Genomic DNA, 18,979 nt, shown 5'->3' with positions numbered 1-18,979 from the left:
TATTGAAGAGGCTGTCTTTTCCCCATTGTATATTCCTGCATCATTTGTCATGGATTAATTGACCATATACATGTGGGTTAATTTCTGGGCTCTCTGTTCCATTGATCTATATGTCTGTTTTTATGCCAGTGCTGTACTATTTTGATTACTATAGCTTTATAGTAAAGTCTGAAGTCAAGGAGCATTATTCCTCGAGCTCCATTCTTCTTTCTCAAGATTGTTTTGGCTGTTTGGGGTCTTCTGTGTTTCCATACAGATTTTAGATTTATTTATTCTAGTTTTGTGAAAAATGCTGTTGTTATTTTGCTAGGGATTGCACTGAATCTGTAGATTGCCTTGGAGAGTATGGTCATTTTAGCAATATTGATTCTTCCAACCTATGAGCACAGTATATCTTTTCATTTATGTCATCTTTAATTTCTTTCATCACTGTCTTATATTTTTCTGAGTACAGGTCTTTTGCCTCATTGGTTAGATTTATTCCTGGGTATTTTATTCTTTTTGATGCAATTATAAATGGTATTGTTTTCTTCATTTTTCTTTCTGATAGTTTGTTGTTATTCTAGAGAAACACAACAGATTTCTTCATGTTAATTTTGTGTCCTGCAACTTTACTAAATTCATTTATTAGTCTAATAGATTTTTGGAGAGTGTTTGGGGTTTCCTACATATAACAACGTTGTCATATGCAAACAGTGACAGTATTACTTTTTCCTTTCCAATTTGGTATTCCTTTTATTTCTTTTTCTTTTTTTCTTCCTTCCTTCCTTTTTTCCTTCCTTCCTTCCTTCCTTCCTTTCTTTCTTTTGCTAGGATTTCCTATACTATGTTGAAAAAAGTGGTGAGAGTGGGAATCCTTGAAATGTCCCGATCTTACAGGAAATGCTTTCAGCTTTTCAGCATTGTCAGATGTTGGCTGTAGGTTTATTGTGTTGAGATATGTTCCCCCTATACCCGCTTTGTGGAGAGATTTTATCATAAATGGATGTTAAATTATGTCAGTAGCTTTTTCTGCATCTATTGAGATTATCATATTATTTTTATGCTTAATTTTGTTGATGTGGTATATCACATTGATTGATTTGTGGATATTGGGCCATCCTTACATCCCTGGGTAAATCTCACTTAATCATGGTGTATGATCTTTTTAATGTATTGTTGAATTCAGATTGCTAATATTTTGTTGAAAATTTTTACATCTATGTTCATCAATGATATTGGCTGGTAATTTTCTTTTGTGTAGTGTCTTTATCTGGTTTTGGTATCAGGGTAATGCTGTCCTCATAGAATGAGTTTGAAAGAGTTCCTTCCTCTTTAATTTTTTGGAATAATTTGAAAAGGATAGGTGTTAACTCTTTTTTAAATGTTTGGTAGAATTCACCTGTGAAGCCATCTGGTCTTGGCCTTTTGTTTGTTGGGAGGTTTTTTAAATTACTGATTCAGTTAATTACTGATAATCTATCTGTTCATATTCTCCATATATTACCAATTCAGTCTTAGGAAATTGTACATTTTGAGGAATTTTTCTATTTCTTCTAGGTTGTCCATTTTATTATTGTATAATTTTTAGTAGGAATCTCTTGTGATCCTTTGTATTTCTGTGGTGTCAGTTGTAACATCTCTTTCCTTTCTGATTTTTTTTATTTAGGCCCTTTCTCTTTTTTTCTTGATGAGTCTGACTAAAGATTTATCAATTTCTTTCTTTCAAAAGAACCAGCTCTTAGTTTCATTGATCTTTTCTATTTTTTTAGCTTCTTTTTTTATTTAGTTTTGCTCTGATCTTTGTCATTTCTTTCCTTCTTCTAACTTTGGGGGTTTTGTACTTCTTTTTCTAGTTCCTTTGGGTGTAAGGTTAGATTGTTTATTTGGGATTTCTCTTGTTTCCTGACGTAGGCTTGTAGTGCTATAAGCTTCCCTCTTAGAACTGCTTTTGTTGCATCCCATAGATTTTTGGATCATTGTGTTTCCATTTTCATTTTTCTCCAGATACTTTTTGTTTGTTTGTTTGTTTGTTTTGGGGTTTTTTTGTGGTATGCGGGCCTCTCACTGTTGTGGTCTCTCCCGTTGCAGAGCACAGGCTCCGGACACGCAGGCCCAGCGGCCATGGCTCACGGGCCCAGCCGCTCTGCGGCATGTGGGATCTTCCCAGACCAGGGCATGAACCCGTGTCCCCCGCATCAGCAGGTGGACTCTCAAACACTGCGCCACCAGGGAAGCCCTCTCCAGATACTTTTTGATTTCCTATTTGATTTCTTTAGTGATACATTGGTTGTTTAGCAGCATACTGTTTAGCCTCCATGTGTTTGTGTTTTTGCAGTTTTTTCCTTGTAGTTTATTTCTAGTCTCATACCATAGTGATCAGAAAAGATGCTTGATATGATTTCTATCTTTTTAAATGTACTGAGGTTTGTTTTGTGGCCTAGCATATGATCTGTCCTGGAGAATGTTTCATGTGCACTTGAAAAGAATGTGTATTCTGCTGCTTTTGGGTGGAATGTCCTACATATATCTATTAAGTCCATCTGTTCTATGTGTTATTTAAGGCCCATGTTTCCATATGGATTTCCTGTCTGGATGATCTGTCTATTGATGTAAGTGAGGTGTTAAAGTCCCCTACTATTATTGTGTTACTGTCAATTTCTCCCATTATATCTGTTAATATTTGATCTATTTAGGTGTTCCTATTTTGGGTGCATATGTACTTACAAATGTTATATCTTCTTGTTGGATTGGTCTCTCTGTAATGTCCTTCTCTGTCTCTTGTGACAGTCTTTGTTGTAAAGTCTATTTTATCTGATATAAAGATTGATACCCCAACTTCCCTTTTGTTTCCATTTTTACGAAATACCTTTTTTCCATCCCTTCACTTTCAGTGTGTGTGTCTTTAGATGTGAAGTGAGTGTCTTGTAGGTAGCATATATATGGGTCTTGTTTTGTATCCATCTGGCCACTTTTGATTGGACCATTGAGTCCATTCACACGTAAAGTAAATCCTGATAGGAATGTATTTATTGTCATTTTCTTAATTGTTTCTTGTTGTTTTTATAGTACTTTTTTGTTCTTTTCTTCTCTTCCCTTGTGATTTGATGACTAACAGTTTTATGTTTGAATTCCTTTATCTATTTTTTGTATCTCTTACAGAGTTTTGGTTTGTGGTTACCATGAGGTTCATGTATAACAACATATATACAATCATATATATATATATATATATGATTATTTTAGGTTGATGATATTTTAAGTTCAAATGCATCCTATAACCCTGCATTTTAATCCCCCATAACACATTTAATGTTTTGACATCATGTTATTTTCTTTTATCACTTTAACTACTTATGGTAGATATGAATGATTTTACTATTTTTGTCTCTTAACTCTCTTACTAGCTTTATAAGTAGATAATTTACTACCTTTACTGTATGCTTGCCTTTACCAGTGAGATTTTTCCTTTCATAATTTTCATATTTCTAGTTGCAGAGGTCTTTTCTTTTCTGCTTAGAGAAGTCCCTTTAACATTTCTTGTAAATCTGATTCAATGGTTCTCAACTCTTTTAGCCTTAGCTTGTCTGTAAAACTGTTGATCTTTCCTTCAAATCTGAGTGATAGCCTTGCCAGGTAGAGTATTCTCTCTTGTAGGTTTTTTCCTTTCATCACTTTAAATATATCATGCCACTCCCTTCTGGGCTGCAAATTTTCGGCTGAAAGTCAGCTGAGAGTCTTACAGGAGTCCTCTTGAGTATAACTCATTGCCTTTCTCTTGCTGCTATTAAGATTCTCTCTTTACTTTTAATTTTTGCCACTTTTTTAGACATCTTTATTGGAGTATAATTGCTTTACAATGTTGTGCTAGTTTCTGCTGTATAAAAAAGTGAATCAGCTATATGTATACATATATCTCCATATCCCCTCCCTCTTGCATCTCACTCCCTCCTACCCTCCCTATCCCACCCCTCTAGGTGGTCACAAAGCACCGAGCTGATCTCCCTGTGCTATGTGGCTTCTTCCCACTAGCTATCGATTTTACATTTGGTAGTGTATATATGTCATTGCCACTCTCTCACTTTGTCCCAACTTACCATTCCCCCTCCCCTTGTCCTCAAGTCCATTCTTTACATCTGCATCTTTATTCCTGTCCTGCCCCTAGGTTCTTAAGAACCATTTTCTTTTTTTAGATTCCATATATATGTGTTAGCATATGGTATTTGTTTTTCTCTTTCTGACTTACTTCACTCTGTGTGACAGACTTTAGGTCCATCCACCTCACTACAAATAACTCAGTTTCATTTCTTTTTATGGATGAGTAATATTCCATTGTATATATGTGCCACATCTTTATCCATTCATCTGTTGATGGACACTTAGGTTGCTTCCATGTCCTGGCTATTGTAAATAGAGCTGCAATGAACATTGTGGTATATGACTCTTTTTGAATTATGGTTGTCTCAGGGTATATGCCCAGTAGTGGGATTTTTTATTGCCACTTTTAAAATAAAGTGTCTTGGTGTGGTCCTCTTTGGCTTCATCTTGTTTGGGACTCTCTGTGCATCCTGGACCTGGATGCCTGTTTCCTTTTCCAGGATAGGGAAATTTTTAGCTCTTATTTTTTCAAATAAGTTCTCTGTCTCTTTCTCTCTCTTTTCTCATTCTGGGACCCCTATAATGCGAATGTTAGCATGCTTGGTGTTGTCCCAGAGGTCTCTTAAACTGTCCTTATTTTTTAAAATTGGTTTTTCTATTCAGCTTGGGTGATTTCCACTACTCTTTCTTCCAGCTCACTGATACGTTCATCTGTACCACCTGTCTACTGCTGATTACTTCTAGTGTATTTTTAATTTCAGTTGTATTCTTCAGCTCTGTTTGTTTTTTCTTCATATTTTCCAACTTTTTGTTAAACTTATTGTGTTCACCCATTCTTTTTGAAAGTTCACTAAGCCTCTTTATGATCATAACCTTGTAGTCTTTATTGGGTAGATTGCTTATTTCATTTTGTTTAGTGTTTTTTTTGAGGTTTGGTTTTACTCCTTAGTTTGGAACATATTCCTCTGTCTCCTCATTTTGCCTAATTCTCTGTTTATTTCTATGTATTTGGTAGGTTAGTTACATTTCCTGATCTTGGAGAAATGGCCTTATGTAGGAGACATCCTATGGGGCCTAGCTGTGCATTCCCCTCTGGTCACCAGAACTATGTTCTCTAGGAGTTTCCCCCTATGTGGGTTGGGTGGGAAGCTCTGTTGTGGTGGGCCTGACTACTGTATGTGCACTGGTAGGCAGGACTAAACCCTGGCCTGGTTGGCTGCCAGGCCCTGCCTTAAATGGGGCTGCCAACCCACTAGTGGGCATGGTTGGGTCCCAGCATGGTTTGCTCTGTGGCCCAGAGGGTTCTGGTGCTGGTACTGGATTGCTGGTCAGCAGGGCTGGGGGCACAGTGTAACTGGCTGTGGGGCCTGGGTTTCCCAGGGTTTGTGCCAACCTGCTGGTGGGTAAATAAGTCCCTGGTGCTCTTAGGTTAGAGAGAGGACTCCAAAATGATGCTTGCCAGCACCAGTGTCCTCGTGGTAGAATGAATTCCCAAAAGTTGGTACCTCCAGCATCTCTGATTTCAGAGGGTGTCCCAGTTGCCACCTCCCTCTCCAGGAGGTTCTCCAAGATCAACAAATGCTTCTGACCTTGGTTACTTTCAAATTACTTCCTCTGTGTTGGAACTTGGAGCACATGAGGATTTTCATGTGCCTTTTAATAGAGTCTGTTTCCTATAGCTCTCCAGCTCTCCTATATGCAAGCCCCACTGGCCTTCAAAGCCAGAACTTTTGGGGGCTTGTCTTCCCAGTGCAAGACCGCCGAGGCCGGGGAGACTAATATGGGGCTCAGACTCCTCACGCCTTGGGGAGAACCTTTGCAATTGCCATTATCCTCCCATTTGTGGGTTGCCTACCTGGAGGTGTGGGTCTTGATTATACTGTGTCTCTTTCCCTCCTACCATTCTCATTGTGATTCCTTCTTTATATGTTTAGTTGTGGAAAATATTTTCTGCTAGTCTTCAGTTATTACAGATAGTTGCTCTGTAAATAGTTGTAATTTTGGTGTGTCCTTAGAAGGAGGTGAGTTCAGGATCTTCCTACCCTGCCATCTTGGCCATACCACTAGCTGACTTTTATAGAGTCTCTCTCTCTCTCCCCCCCCCGCCATTGCCGGCTTGGAGGAAGCAACCTGCCATGATTCCTAAAGCCACAAGGAAAGGAATTCTGCCAACAACTGGACTAAGCTTGGAAGTGGCCCTTTCTCTAGTTGAGCCTCTAGATTAGAGTCCAACCTTGGCTAAGATTTTAATTTCAGCCTTACAGAGAACCCAGATTAACTTTGCCTGGATTCTTGACACATAGAAACTGTGAGATAAGAAACGTATGTTGTTTTAGGTCATTAAGTTGTGGTAGCATAGTAAACTAATATACCTTCCTCACAGCACTTCAGCCCCTTAACATGTACTCAGCCTTCTCATTCTTTTATATGCCACCCCCTCTACTTGGAATTTCCCTCCAGTTTCTTCACTATACTTTTGCCTGGCTAACTCCTTCCAGTTTTACTTTAACTGTCATTTCCTTTGGAAAGAATTCTTTAACCTGCATTTTTGAGATTTTCCTTCCTTGAAAAATTTGAGATAGAAAAGTTGACATACTGGTTTTAAGCCATCCTCATAAGATGTGAACGATTTCCAAATAAGATATTTTTTCTTGAAAGAATAACGAAATTAATCACTAAAAATTAAGAATATACTTAAAGGTTATTTTGTTTAGTATTATGAATGCTAATACCTCAAACAAGTCTACAGTTTAGAATTATAATATATTTGGATCTCTGTTACTTAAAGTTTTTAAAGAATTTATAGTTTGAAATTGATATATTATTCTTCCTAAGGTTATCTAGTGAGTACACTATTTTAAAATTTGTATTAACCACCAATATACTTCTCTATTTAACTATTTGAAAGTTCTTAAGTTTTATAGAGGTAAAACTAACAGTTGTTACAACCAGCATTAGTTTTTGTTATATTTTACTTTTGCCATAGTAGTATATATTTATTCTTCAACTGATTGATAGAAGTAAAACATATAGAATATATGACAATACTTTCTCTTCAAATTCCATCTAAAATGCTTATCTATGTTTAAAAGTGAATGTTAGGGCTTCCCTTGTGGTGCAGTGGTTGAGAGTCCACCTGCTGATGCAGGGGACACGGGTTCGTGCCCCAGTCAGGGAAGATCCCACGTGCCGTGGAGCAGCTGGGACCATGAGCCATGGCCACTGAGCCTGCGTGTCCGGAGCCTGTGCTCCGCAGCGGGAGGGGGCACAACAATGAGAGGCCCATGTACCACATTAAAGAAAAAAAAAGAAAAGAAAGTGAATGTTAATCGTGAAAATGACCATACTACCCAAAGCAATCTACAGATTCAATGCAATCCCTATCAAACTACCAATGGCATTTTTCACAGAACTAGAACAAAAAATTTATTTTATTTTTTAAACATCTTTATTGGAGTATAATTGCTTTACAAAAACGGAACTGGAGGAATCAGGCTCCCTTACTTCAGACTATACTACAAACTACAGTAATCAAGACGGTATGGTACTGGCACACAAAGAGAAATATAGATCAATGGAATAGGATAGAAAGCCCAGAGGTAAACCCATGCACATATGGTCACCCATTTTTTATAAAGAAGGCAAAAATATACAATGGAGAAAGGACAGCTTCTTCAAGAAGTGGTGCTGGGAAAACTGGACAGCTACATGTAAAAGAATGAAATTAGATCACTTCCTAACACCATACACAAAAATAAACTCAAAATGGATTAAAGGCCTAAATGTAAGGCCAGACACTATAAAACTTTTGGAGGAAAACATAGGCAGAACACTCTATGAAATAAATCACAGCAAGATCCTTTTTGACCCACCTCCTAGAGAAATGGAAATAAAAACAAAAATTAAAAAATGGGACCTAATGAAACTTAAAAGCTTTTGCACAGCAAAGGCAACCATAAACAAGATGAAAAGACAAACCTCAGAATAGGAGAAAATATTTGTAGATGAAGAAACTGACAAAGGATTAATCTCCAGAATTTACAAGCATCTCATGAAGCTCAATAGCAAAAAACAAACAACCCAATCCAAAAATGGGCAGAAGGCCTAAACAGACATTTCTCCAAAGAAGATATACAGATGGCCAACAAACACATGAAAGAATGCTCAACATCACTAATCATTAGAGAAATGTAAATCAAAACTCCAATGAGGTATCACCTCACACCAGTCAGAATGACCATCATCAAAAAATCTAGAAACAATAAATGCTGGAGAGAGTGTGGAGAAAAGGGAACCCTCTTGCACCATTGGTGGGAATGTAAATTGGTACAGCCACTATGGAGAACAGTATGGAGGTTCCTTAAAAAACTAAAAATAGAACTACTATATGACCCAGCAATCCCACTACTGGGCATATACCCTGAGAAAACCATAATTCAAAAAGAGTCATGTACCACAATGTTCATTGCAGCACTATTTACAATAGCCAGGACATGGAAGCAACCTAAGTGTCCATTGACAGATGAATGGATAAAGAAGATGTGGCACATATATACAATGGAATATTACTCATCCATAAAAAGAAATGAAATTGAGTTATTTGTAGTGATTTGGATAGACCTAGAGTCTGTCTGTCATACAGAGTGAAGTAAGTCAGAAAGTGAAAAACAAATACCCTATGCTAACACATATGTATGGAATCTAAAAAAAAAATGGTCCTTAAGAACCTAGGGGCAGGACAGGAATAAAGACGCAGACGTAGAGAATGGAATTGAGGACATGGGGAGGGGGACGGTTAAGCTGAGCTGAAGTGAGAGAGTGGCATCGACATATATACATTACCAAATGTGAAATAGATAGCTGGTGGGAAGCAGCCACATAACACAGGGAGATCAGCTCATGCTTTGTGACCACCTAGAGGGGTGGGATGGAGAGAGTGGGAGTGCAACAGAAGAGGGAGGGGATATGGGGATATATGTATACACACAGCTGATTCACTTGGTTTTGCAGCAGCAAGTAACACAACAATGTAAAGCAATTATACTCCAATAAATATGTTTAAAAAATGAATATTAAGATATTAGCAATGAGTCTTACTGACTTCCCTTGTCTATATTGCTATCATTATTATGATAATGAATATGACAGGTTATCACATGATTATTGATTACACACAAGCTTAAGATTGCCAGAGATTAAGTTTTTGGTAGATTGTATTATATACTTAACATTATTTATTCCTTCCCCACTCTGTAGGCCGAGTATACCTTACTGCTCCATCGTTTAGGGAATTGGCCAGCCATGTGACTTACTTCAGTCAATAGAATGTAGGTAAATGTGGTGTACAGACTCTAGAATTGTGTGATCCTAACCTGGTGTTCGTGCCCTTTTGCAATCCCTACCCCTTGAGTTTGGGTGGGACTTGTAATATGCCTCTAACTAATGGAATATGGCAAAGGTGATGAAATGTCACTTCCATGATTATATTACATGATATAAGGTCTAGTCTTGCTAGCAGATTTACTTTAGAGACTCTTCTTGCTAGCTTCATGAAGTCATCAGCCCTGTTGTCACATTGCAAGGAACTGTGGAGAGGCCTCTAGGAACTGCAAACAGCATCTAAAACTGTGGGCAGCCTCTAGGAGCTGAGGGCAACCTTTAGGAGATGAGGGTAGCCTTCAGCTTACAGCCAGCAAGTAGCTGGTGAACCTTTAAGCAGTGGATCCAGTTAAGCAATGTCCAGACTCCTGACCCACGGGAAATGTGAGACAATAAATGTGTTGTTGTAAGCCACTAACATTTTTATAATTTATCATTTAGCAATAGCTAACTAATATAGTGGACATGGTATACCTCACATCAGAAAAGAAGGTTTAAATACCCTTTCATGGTTTGGCTCTGTGTCCCTCAAGCTTTAGCTTTCCAACAAGAGAAGAGTGGGCCAAAGGGAGTGGCAGTACCTTTAGCTTGGGTCACTGAATGAAAAGATTCATGAGGCCCAGCCAAGCAGCAAAGCTGTAACTAACCATTAGCCCTCATGTAAGAATCATAGGGAATGTTTGTTGTAAACCATCGAAATTTAGGAATTGTTTGTTGCCACAACATAAACTAATTAATTAAAAGTTGAAGAATATATTGGCTATTCAGTCTGCAAATATCAAAGCCAAAGCTAAGGAGTGATGTCATCAAGATGGTGAAGTAGAATACCAAGCCTCTGTCTTCCCACAAACATCAACAGTTACATAGCTATCCACAAACAGAAACAGCTCTGGGAGACCACAAGAGTCCACTGAAGAAACTTCAGCAACACAGTGGAACAAAAAACCTAAGAATAATCACACAAAAAGAGAAGGAACAACAGCTTCATTTTGCCTACATCATCCCATCCCCTAAGCTGACATTACTCAGTGCCAGGAAGTAACTCTCCAGTTAGAAAGAGTTCCATTGCTAGGAAAGGGAGAATGGGGTGAGGGACAAGCTTCCCCAGCCTTTCAAGGCACCACATGGAGGACCCATTTCAGTTTTTTCTCACCCAGTGACTGGCAAAGCTGAGACATATAGAGGTGGCAAGGAACAAGAAAGAGAGCAGGGCTACCAGTATTAGCTATGCAGCAGGAGAGTCCATGGTTCCCAGTGGCCTGCACTATAGAGGACCCAGCAGCCTTTGCCACTAAAGAAACCGATGGCCAGCACAGCCTGTGTGGATCTCCTGCAGATTTCACCATTTTTTGCTCCACAGGTATTCGCATTCACAGATGCCAGCTACCCAAGACCCTACCAGCTCCCTCTACCCCCTCCTGCTGGAGCCTGAGATCTGTACCAGCAGCCAGCCCAGGCCTCTGTAGCCATGTGAATGTAAGACACTAGTCTAAATGCCTGTGGCTGACCCTAGCTGCTATATGAGTGCTTGGGGATAGTCCCTCGAGCTGTGCACTAGCACGCCAGCACCCTGCCTCTCATCACTGCTATGTCTGTGCCCATGGCAAGTTCCTGTAGTCAAGGTCCTCACAGCTGCTTATGGGTCTAGATTTGGCCTTATATCCAGTCACTGGCCTTATATCCAGGTGAGCCACCAATGGGCTCACCTGCAGCTAGCCTCCCCCATCCCCTAGCTATGCACCTGCATGCCCCTTGCCTGACCCGCATCACCCACATCCACTGTTGGGCACAAACCCATGTGGAGACACTGCATGCCAACAAACAAGGCCCCTGAAACTGCTGTGGACCTGGCTCTGGTCCTGTCTCCTGTCTTTAACCTGAACCACTGGTCTCACCTGCTACAAGCCCCTCCAGCTTTGCACCTGCATAACTCTAGCTGATTTCCTTCCCTGGTCTCAACGGCTGTATGTGCACTCATGGGAAGACCCTACAGCAACAGGAGTGCATGCCAATACCCAGGTCCTCCACAGCTGCCAGTGTGAACCAACAGTTGGCCCAGTCCCTTACTGTTGGCCCTGGCCCCCACCACTGTGTGTATGTCTGCAAGCAGCCCCTCCCACTATACAGGCACCTGCAGCTGGCCCCCATAGCCAAGCATGCGCATGCCACCAGCTCCAGCTACCACCACTGCCTGCCCTGGTCTCTAGCTGCTAGACCTGGAGGTACAGCTGAGGACTCCAACAACCCCTGTAGCCACTGCAACCTCACACAGTGCTCACCACACATTTATTGATGCTGTGGATCCCAGAAGCCTGAGCTGACAAGACATCATGACCCCACTCAGACCTGGAGCCACCACATGCCCCTGAACTTGTGCCCTTCACCACCAGATCCAGGGTCACATCATGCTCCATCATGCTCTAATTGCAAGTGAAGGCCTTTCCTTACCAAAGTCAGTCCATAAAGTCTGGAAATGGTGACTAAATCTTCAAATGTGAAGGAACCTATGCAAGACTACAGGGATCACAAAGAATCAGGGAAATATGAAACCACCAAAGGAACATAGTAAACTTCTAGTAACTGACCTTAAAGAAATGGAGTTATGTGAATTGCCTGACAAAGATTTCAAAGTAATTTTTCTAAAGATGCTGAGAGAGCTATAAGAGAACATAGATAAACAATTTAACAAAATCCGAAAAAAATACAAAAACAAAATAAAGTCCAACAAAGAGATAGAAAACATAAAGAAGAATCAAACAAAAATTGTGGAGCTGAGGATACAGTGACTGAAATGAAGAACTCAATAGAGAGCTTCATCATCAGATTGGACCAAACAGATCAATGAGCTCAAAGACAGATCATTTGAAATTACTGAGTCAGAGGAACAAAAAGAAAAAAAGAATGAAAAAGTCTATAGGACTTATGGGACATCATTAAAAGAAACAATCTATGGTGTCATTGGAATCCCAGAAAGAGAAGAGAAGGAGAAAGTTTAAATAAATAATGGCTGAGAACTTCCCAAACCTGGGGAGAGATTTGGATATCCAAATTCATGAACCTAGGAGGCCACCCGATAATATCAATCCAAAACAATCTTTTCTAAGAAACATTATAATAAAACTGTCTAAAATCTAATACAGAAGAGATTTTAAAAGCAGAAAGAGAAAAAAATCTCTTATACAAGGGAACCCAGCAGAAACCTTGCAAACCAGGAGAGAATGAGATGATATATTTAAAGTGCTGAAAGAAAAAGCTGCCAACCAAGATGACTTTACCTAGCAACGTTGTCCTTCAGAAATGAAGATGAGATAAAGACTTTCACAAAAAAACAAAAGATGAGGGAGTTCATCACCACCAAATTTGCCTTACAGGAAATGCTAAAAGGAGTTCTTCATGCTGAAATGAAAGGATGCTAATGAGTAATATGAAAACATAAGAAAATATACAACAAACTGGTAATGTTAAGTATATAGTCTGATTTAGAAATCTCTAATACTGTAATAGGGTGGTATGTTGACCACATAACTCTAGTATAAAAGTTAAAGGACAAAAGTATTAAAAATAGGGAGGAGATATGGGGATATATGTATATGTATAGCTGATTCATTTTGTTATAAAGCAGAAACTAACACACCATTGTAAAGCAATTATACTCCAATAAAGATGTTTAAAATATAGCTACAATAATTTGTTAATGGCTACACAATATAAACACATGTAAATTGTGACATCAAAAACATAAAATGGAGGGAGCAAAAGGGTAGAGTTTTTGTATACAATCAATATTAAGTTGTTATTAGCTTAAGTAGACTGTTATATCAATAAAAGGTTTCCAATAAGCCTCAGGGTAACCACACACAAAAAATCCTATAATACATGAACACAAAATAGAGAAAAGAGAATCAAAGTACACTACTGTGGAAAAAAAAATCAATTGGAAAGGAAGACAGTAAGAGAAGTAAAAAGGAGCAAAGGAACTTCAAAACAGCCAGAGAACAATTAATAGGCTTTTAATAGTAAGTCCTTACCTATCAAAAATTACTTTGAATGTAAATAGATTAAATTCTCCAATCAAAAGGCATAAAGTTACTTAATGATTAAGTAAAAACAAGACCCAGCTATATGTTGCCTATAAGAGACTCACTTCAGCTTCAAGGACACACATAGGCTCAAAGTGAAGGGGTGAAAAAGATATTCCACAGAAATGAAAACCAAAAGAGAGCAGGGGTACTATACTTATATCAGACAAAACAGACTTTAATTTTTTTTATTGATTGAAAGATTTTTAAATTCTAAAGTGCTTTACAATTTTTATGTTTCACACACATGATTCCATTATAATCCCATAATAACACTTTTTTTTTCCTCTACCCCTATATTGCCCCTCCCTCCTTCTCTCCCCGCACTGGTAATCACTGTTTGTTCTCTATATCTGTGAGTCTGCTTCTTTTTTGTTTTATTCACTAATTTGTTGTATTTTTTAGATTCCACATATAACTGATATCATACAGTATTTTTCTTCTCTGTCTTACTTATCTCATGTATCATAATATTCCCCCAAGTCCATCATGTTGGTGCAAATGGCAAAATTTCATTCTTTAGAGAAAACAGATTTTAAGTCAAAAACTGTATAAACTGGATAAAGAAGATGTGGCACATATATACAATGGAATATTACTCAGCCATAAAAAGAAACGAAGTTGAGTTATTTGTAGTGAGGTGGATGGACCTAGAAACTGTCACACAGAGTGAAGTAAGTCAGAAAGAGAAAAACAGATATCGTATGCTAACACATATATATGGAACATAAGAAAAGAAAATGGTCATGAAGAGCCTACCGGCAAGAGGGGAATAAAGACACAGACCTACTAGAGAATGGACTTGAGGATACGGGGAGGGGGAAGTGTAAGCTGGGACAAAGTGAGAGATTGGCATGGACATATATACACTACCAAATGTAAAATAGATAGTTAGTGGGAAGCAGCTGCATAGCACAGGGAGATCAGCTCGGTGCTTTGTCACCACCTAGAGGGGTGGAATAGGGAGGGAGGGAGGGAGGGAAATGCAAGAGGGAAGAGATATGGGAACATATGTATATGTATAACTGATTCACTTTGTTATAAAGCAGAAAATAACACACCATTGTAAAGCAATTATACTCCAATAAAGATGTTAAAAAAAAGACACTCAAATATTTAATAATTGTGTTGAGGCAGAGAAACCAGAATAAAATATCTCCAGAATATGAAGCTCATAGTAAAGACTTCATGAATGCATCCCTCTCATAAAATATTACTACCCTCTATTTCTGAAGTGTGTACAATGAGCTAGGTCCACTGTGAAAAGTGGTGGTCTAAATTACTTTCTGCCCTCAAAGAGCCCACAGCCTAAAGCAAGAGACAGAAAGCATAATTATCATATCCAAATATTATATACTCTTATTAGTATAATAAAGGGATGTTTCTGAAAGAGGTGAATTCCAAGTTGACATCAAAGGACAAGCTGGAATTAGTTAAATGGGTGAAGTCAGGGGAGGGATTTTCAGGCAGAGGAACCTGTCCTTCTGCAAGCACAGAGGGATTAGACTGCATGACATGTTTGGAGAACTGGCTAGAGCTGAGGATGAATGTGAGGAGGTGTCAGGAGTCCTAGCTGGAGAAGAGAGAGGTCCGCAGGAGACAGATCACAAATGACATTGTATGCAAGGAGTCAGGACTTTATCCTGTGGGCAGTGAGGCAAATTAGAGGGACCTGGCCTTGTATGCCATTTGGGGGCCAGGTGTGGAGAGTGGTGTTACATGCACCCTATATTCAGAGCTTGGAGCCGGGGGGGGTATTACTTCTTTAATAACCCCAAAAGTATCTGCTTCACAGACCTGACAATGGAGCTCTAGGTCTCAGAGGGAGGGCAGAGATAACTCTAGGTCTAAGGGTCTGAGTGCCATTACAGCAAGGTCCAGAAGACATGTGATTTTCCTCATTTTCAGATTGTTCAGTAACAGACATGCCTTAGGCTATGTTTGTCAAAACCGGATTTGTCTGATTCTTAAAACAGGCTTAGTTAATAGCTACCAGGCTGTGTGAAAGTGACCAAAATTATGTTCTAAATGCATTGCATTATCTAATTTACCCACAGTCTCATTACTCTTCTCTCCTCACTCTTACCATTGCCTACTTTTCTGAAAGAAAAATAAAGCTTTCTTATTTGTAAAAGGTGTTTAAATATATAGTCATGTATGAGACTTCTAAACAGTAGCTATTTAAGCTTAGCCAAAATAAGAGATTTCTCTCAATTAGAAGTTATCATTTATTGTATCTACTAATGGGTTTGGTCTGCTATTTTACCTTTCTCAAACTAAAAAATGTGGAAAAATCAGGGTACAGATGATTTTTTCCAGCACTTTGACTTATTCACATTTAACCTAATGCATTTTCAAGTTGGAAAGATTTGTCACTCATGGCCTTTTCCCAAATTATTTCCTCTGTAAAAAATATGGCCAACTCAGCACCCAAAGAAGTGAGTTCCATTAATTATCCTTTTTAGATGGAAAATCAGTAGCTGAGAGGAAAATGGCAATTCCAACCATGTTGTTTCACTCAGTTAGCAGCAGTGAGCAAATCCAGGATGAAGGGACATATTTAAGAAACTTAGTTTACAAACAGAGCATGGTCTTTTAAGATTTACATTGCCCAGTAGCAGAGAGGCTTTTGCCAGAACGCTTTAGCCTGTGGCTATGTTTGAACCATGCACAAAATGGGCATTAGTTCCATGTGATATAAGTTAGTTGTCTTTATTAATAGTGGAATTCAACATTTCTGTCTAAACCATCTTTAAATCCAACTTCTTCAGGGACAGGGGTTTGCCATCCTTTTGCTAGGCATTTTTTAAAAATCCCATTACAAATTCCATTCAGTCAGAAAATAAGAATATCACTGCTAAAAATTAACATAAAATATTTTAGTTATTACAGTAGTGAAGAGAGTCATGAATTTAATCTATTGCTAATAGCTGTGGAATCAAGGAAAAGTCTGTTTTGTCTTGCTCTACTAGGGTAAAAAATGATTATGTGTGTATATTTCTATATATAAAGCATTATGTAATTGTCTCATTAGGATGAAAGCCTCATGAAGGTGGACAATTTGCCTGTTTTGTTCACTTCTGAATCTCTATTTAGTAAAGTGTTTAAAAGTCACAGAGATATTGCAAGGATTAAATGAGAGTTTTTGTTTAAAATTGTATATCTAGCTAGAAAAAAATAGTGGCACATATGTAAAAGTGCCTAACCTAGGGTAGGGAACTCAATGACATTTAAGTTGACACCAAATCTAAAGAGAAAGTTTGAGGAGAAGTAGAAGATTTCCCTAAGCCATCCTCAAATTGGAGCCCATGTAGTCCATAGGCAAAATAATTCTTTCCCTACTGCTCTGAATGGGGTATGTTCTTAGAAATATAGGTGGTCATCTTGCAGGCAGCTTATAGATGGCATTGTTCCCATCAGATGGTAGCATTGAGCCTGCCAGAAAATTCTACTTACCATGAAGACCTCCTTAGTCTGAAACATTTTCTCTGCAAGTCAGAGGAAATCTTGACCTGGTTCACAGAGCAGGATGGGTGAGGAAGGGAACCACCTTTTACTGAGGACCTACTACATGCCTAGCCTTACCAAGGATCTCATTTGTTTCCTACTTTAGCTTTATAACAACCATTAATATTCATTGAGTACTTACTGCATGCTAGGCACTATTCTAAGCACTTTACACGGATTAACTCAATAAATATTCATACTAACCCAAGGAGGTGTAAGTATTTTTGTTACCTCCAATGGACAGAAGAGGATACCCACACAGAGAAGTTTAATATGCTCACAGTCACACAACTTGTAAGTGGTGGAGACAGTATTCAAAACCAGGTAGTGTGGGTTCCAGTGTCTAGGCTTTAAACTGCCTCCCTAGAGAAGGATTATTATCCTCATTATTACAGGGTGCTTAAAGCTCCATAAATGAAGTGACTTCCCCAGGTCACCCTAACAGAGCTGTCTGATTCCAAAGCTGAGGGTGCTTTACTTTTCCTTATATGGTTTTGCTTCAATTTTACCTCAATAAAAATAATAAATCTAGCAGCTAACCTTTATTGAATGCTTACTGTATGGCAGGCATTATTTTAGGTGCTTCATGTGGATTATTTAATCTTCATAACACTTTGAGGTAGTGCTTTTTATTAGCCCCCTTTTAGAGATGAAGCTTGAGAGGGGTCAAGTAACTTGTATAGGTGACATACTAAGTTGGTGGACTCAGGATCTAAAACCTGATTTATTTGCCTAAAGAGTTGAAGTCCTTATCTACTCTACCATACTCCTTGCCTAGAAAGATTGCCCTCTTCCCCAGTAGGTCCCATCCCTACTATTCCCGCTGAAGTCATGAGATAGAGCTGAGACTACTCTTACTCCTTGTGTTGCTGGGTCTGCCAAGTCTGCAAGGGGAAGCATGTAATGACAAGCTCCCTCCCAAAACACAAATGGTGTGAATATTGTATCTTTCAGGCTCAGGCATGAACTACATGCTCACCATCAATTCAGATTTTGGTCAATAGGAATGAGACTGACAGAAATAGGCCAAAGTGTTTTTCTTTTTTAAAAAAGCACTTTTATTGAGAAATAATTCATATACCATACAGCTCACTCATTTAAAGTGTACAATTCAATGGTTTATGGTATATTCACAGAGTTGGGCAACCTTGATGACAATCTAATTTTAGAATATTTTCATCACCCCAAAAAGAAACCCCATGCCCATTAGCAATCATTTCTCCCAGACCACCAGCCTTTGGCAACCACTAATCTGCTTTCTGCCTCTGTAGATTTGCCTATTTTAGACATTTCATATAAATGGAATCATACAATATGGGATCTTTTGTGACTGGCTTCTTTCACTTAGCATAACATTTTCAAGGTTCATCTACATTGTGGCAGGTATCAGTACCTCATTCCTTTTTATGGCTGAATAATATCCCAACAAAGTTTGTTTATCCCTTCCTCAGCTGATGGACATTTAGGTTGTTTCTACTTTATGGCTGTTATGAATAACGCAGCTTTGAACATTTGTGTACATGTTTTTGTTTGAATGCCTGTTTTCAATTCTCTTGGCTATATGCCTAGGAGTGGTATTGCTAAGTCATATGGAAACTCTATGTTTAGCATTTAAAGAAACTGCCAAATTGTTTTCCAATATTGCCACATCATTTTACATTTTACCCACCAGCAATGTACGTGTTTCAATTTCTCCATATCCTTACCAACACTTGTTATTGTTTGCCTTTTCTATTATAGCCATCATAGTCAGTATGAACTGGTATCTCATTGTGGTTCTGATTTGTATTTCCTTAGTGTTGAGTATTTTTCCCCATGCTTATTGGTCCTTTGCATATATTCTTCAGAGAAACGTGTATTCTGATAAAAAGAAAAAGTCTTTGCCCATTTTTAATTGGTTATTTTTTCATTGTAAGAGTTCTTTTACGTGTTCTGAA

The sequence above is a fragment of the Mesoplodon densirostris genome, chromosome X (genome assembly GCF_025265405.1).
Source record: "Mesoplodon densirostris isolate mMesDen1 chromosome X, mMesDen1 primary haplotype, whole genome shotgun sequence".
Classification (NCBI taxonomy): domain Eukaryota; kingdom Metazoa; phylum Chordata; class Mammalia; order Artiodactyla; family Ziphiidae; genus Mesoplodon; species Mesoplodon densirostris.
This window is presented reverse-complemented; position numbering follows the sequence as displayed.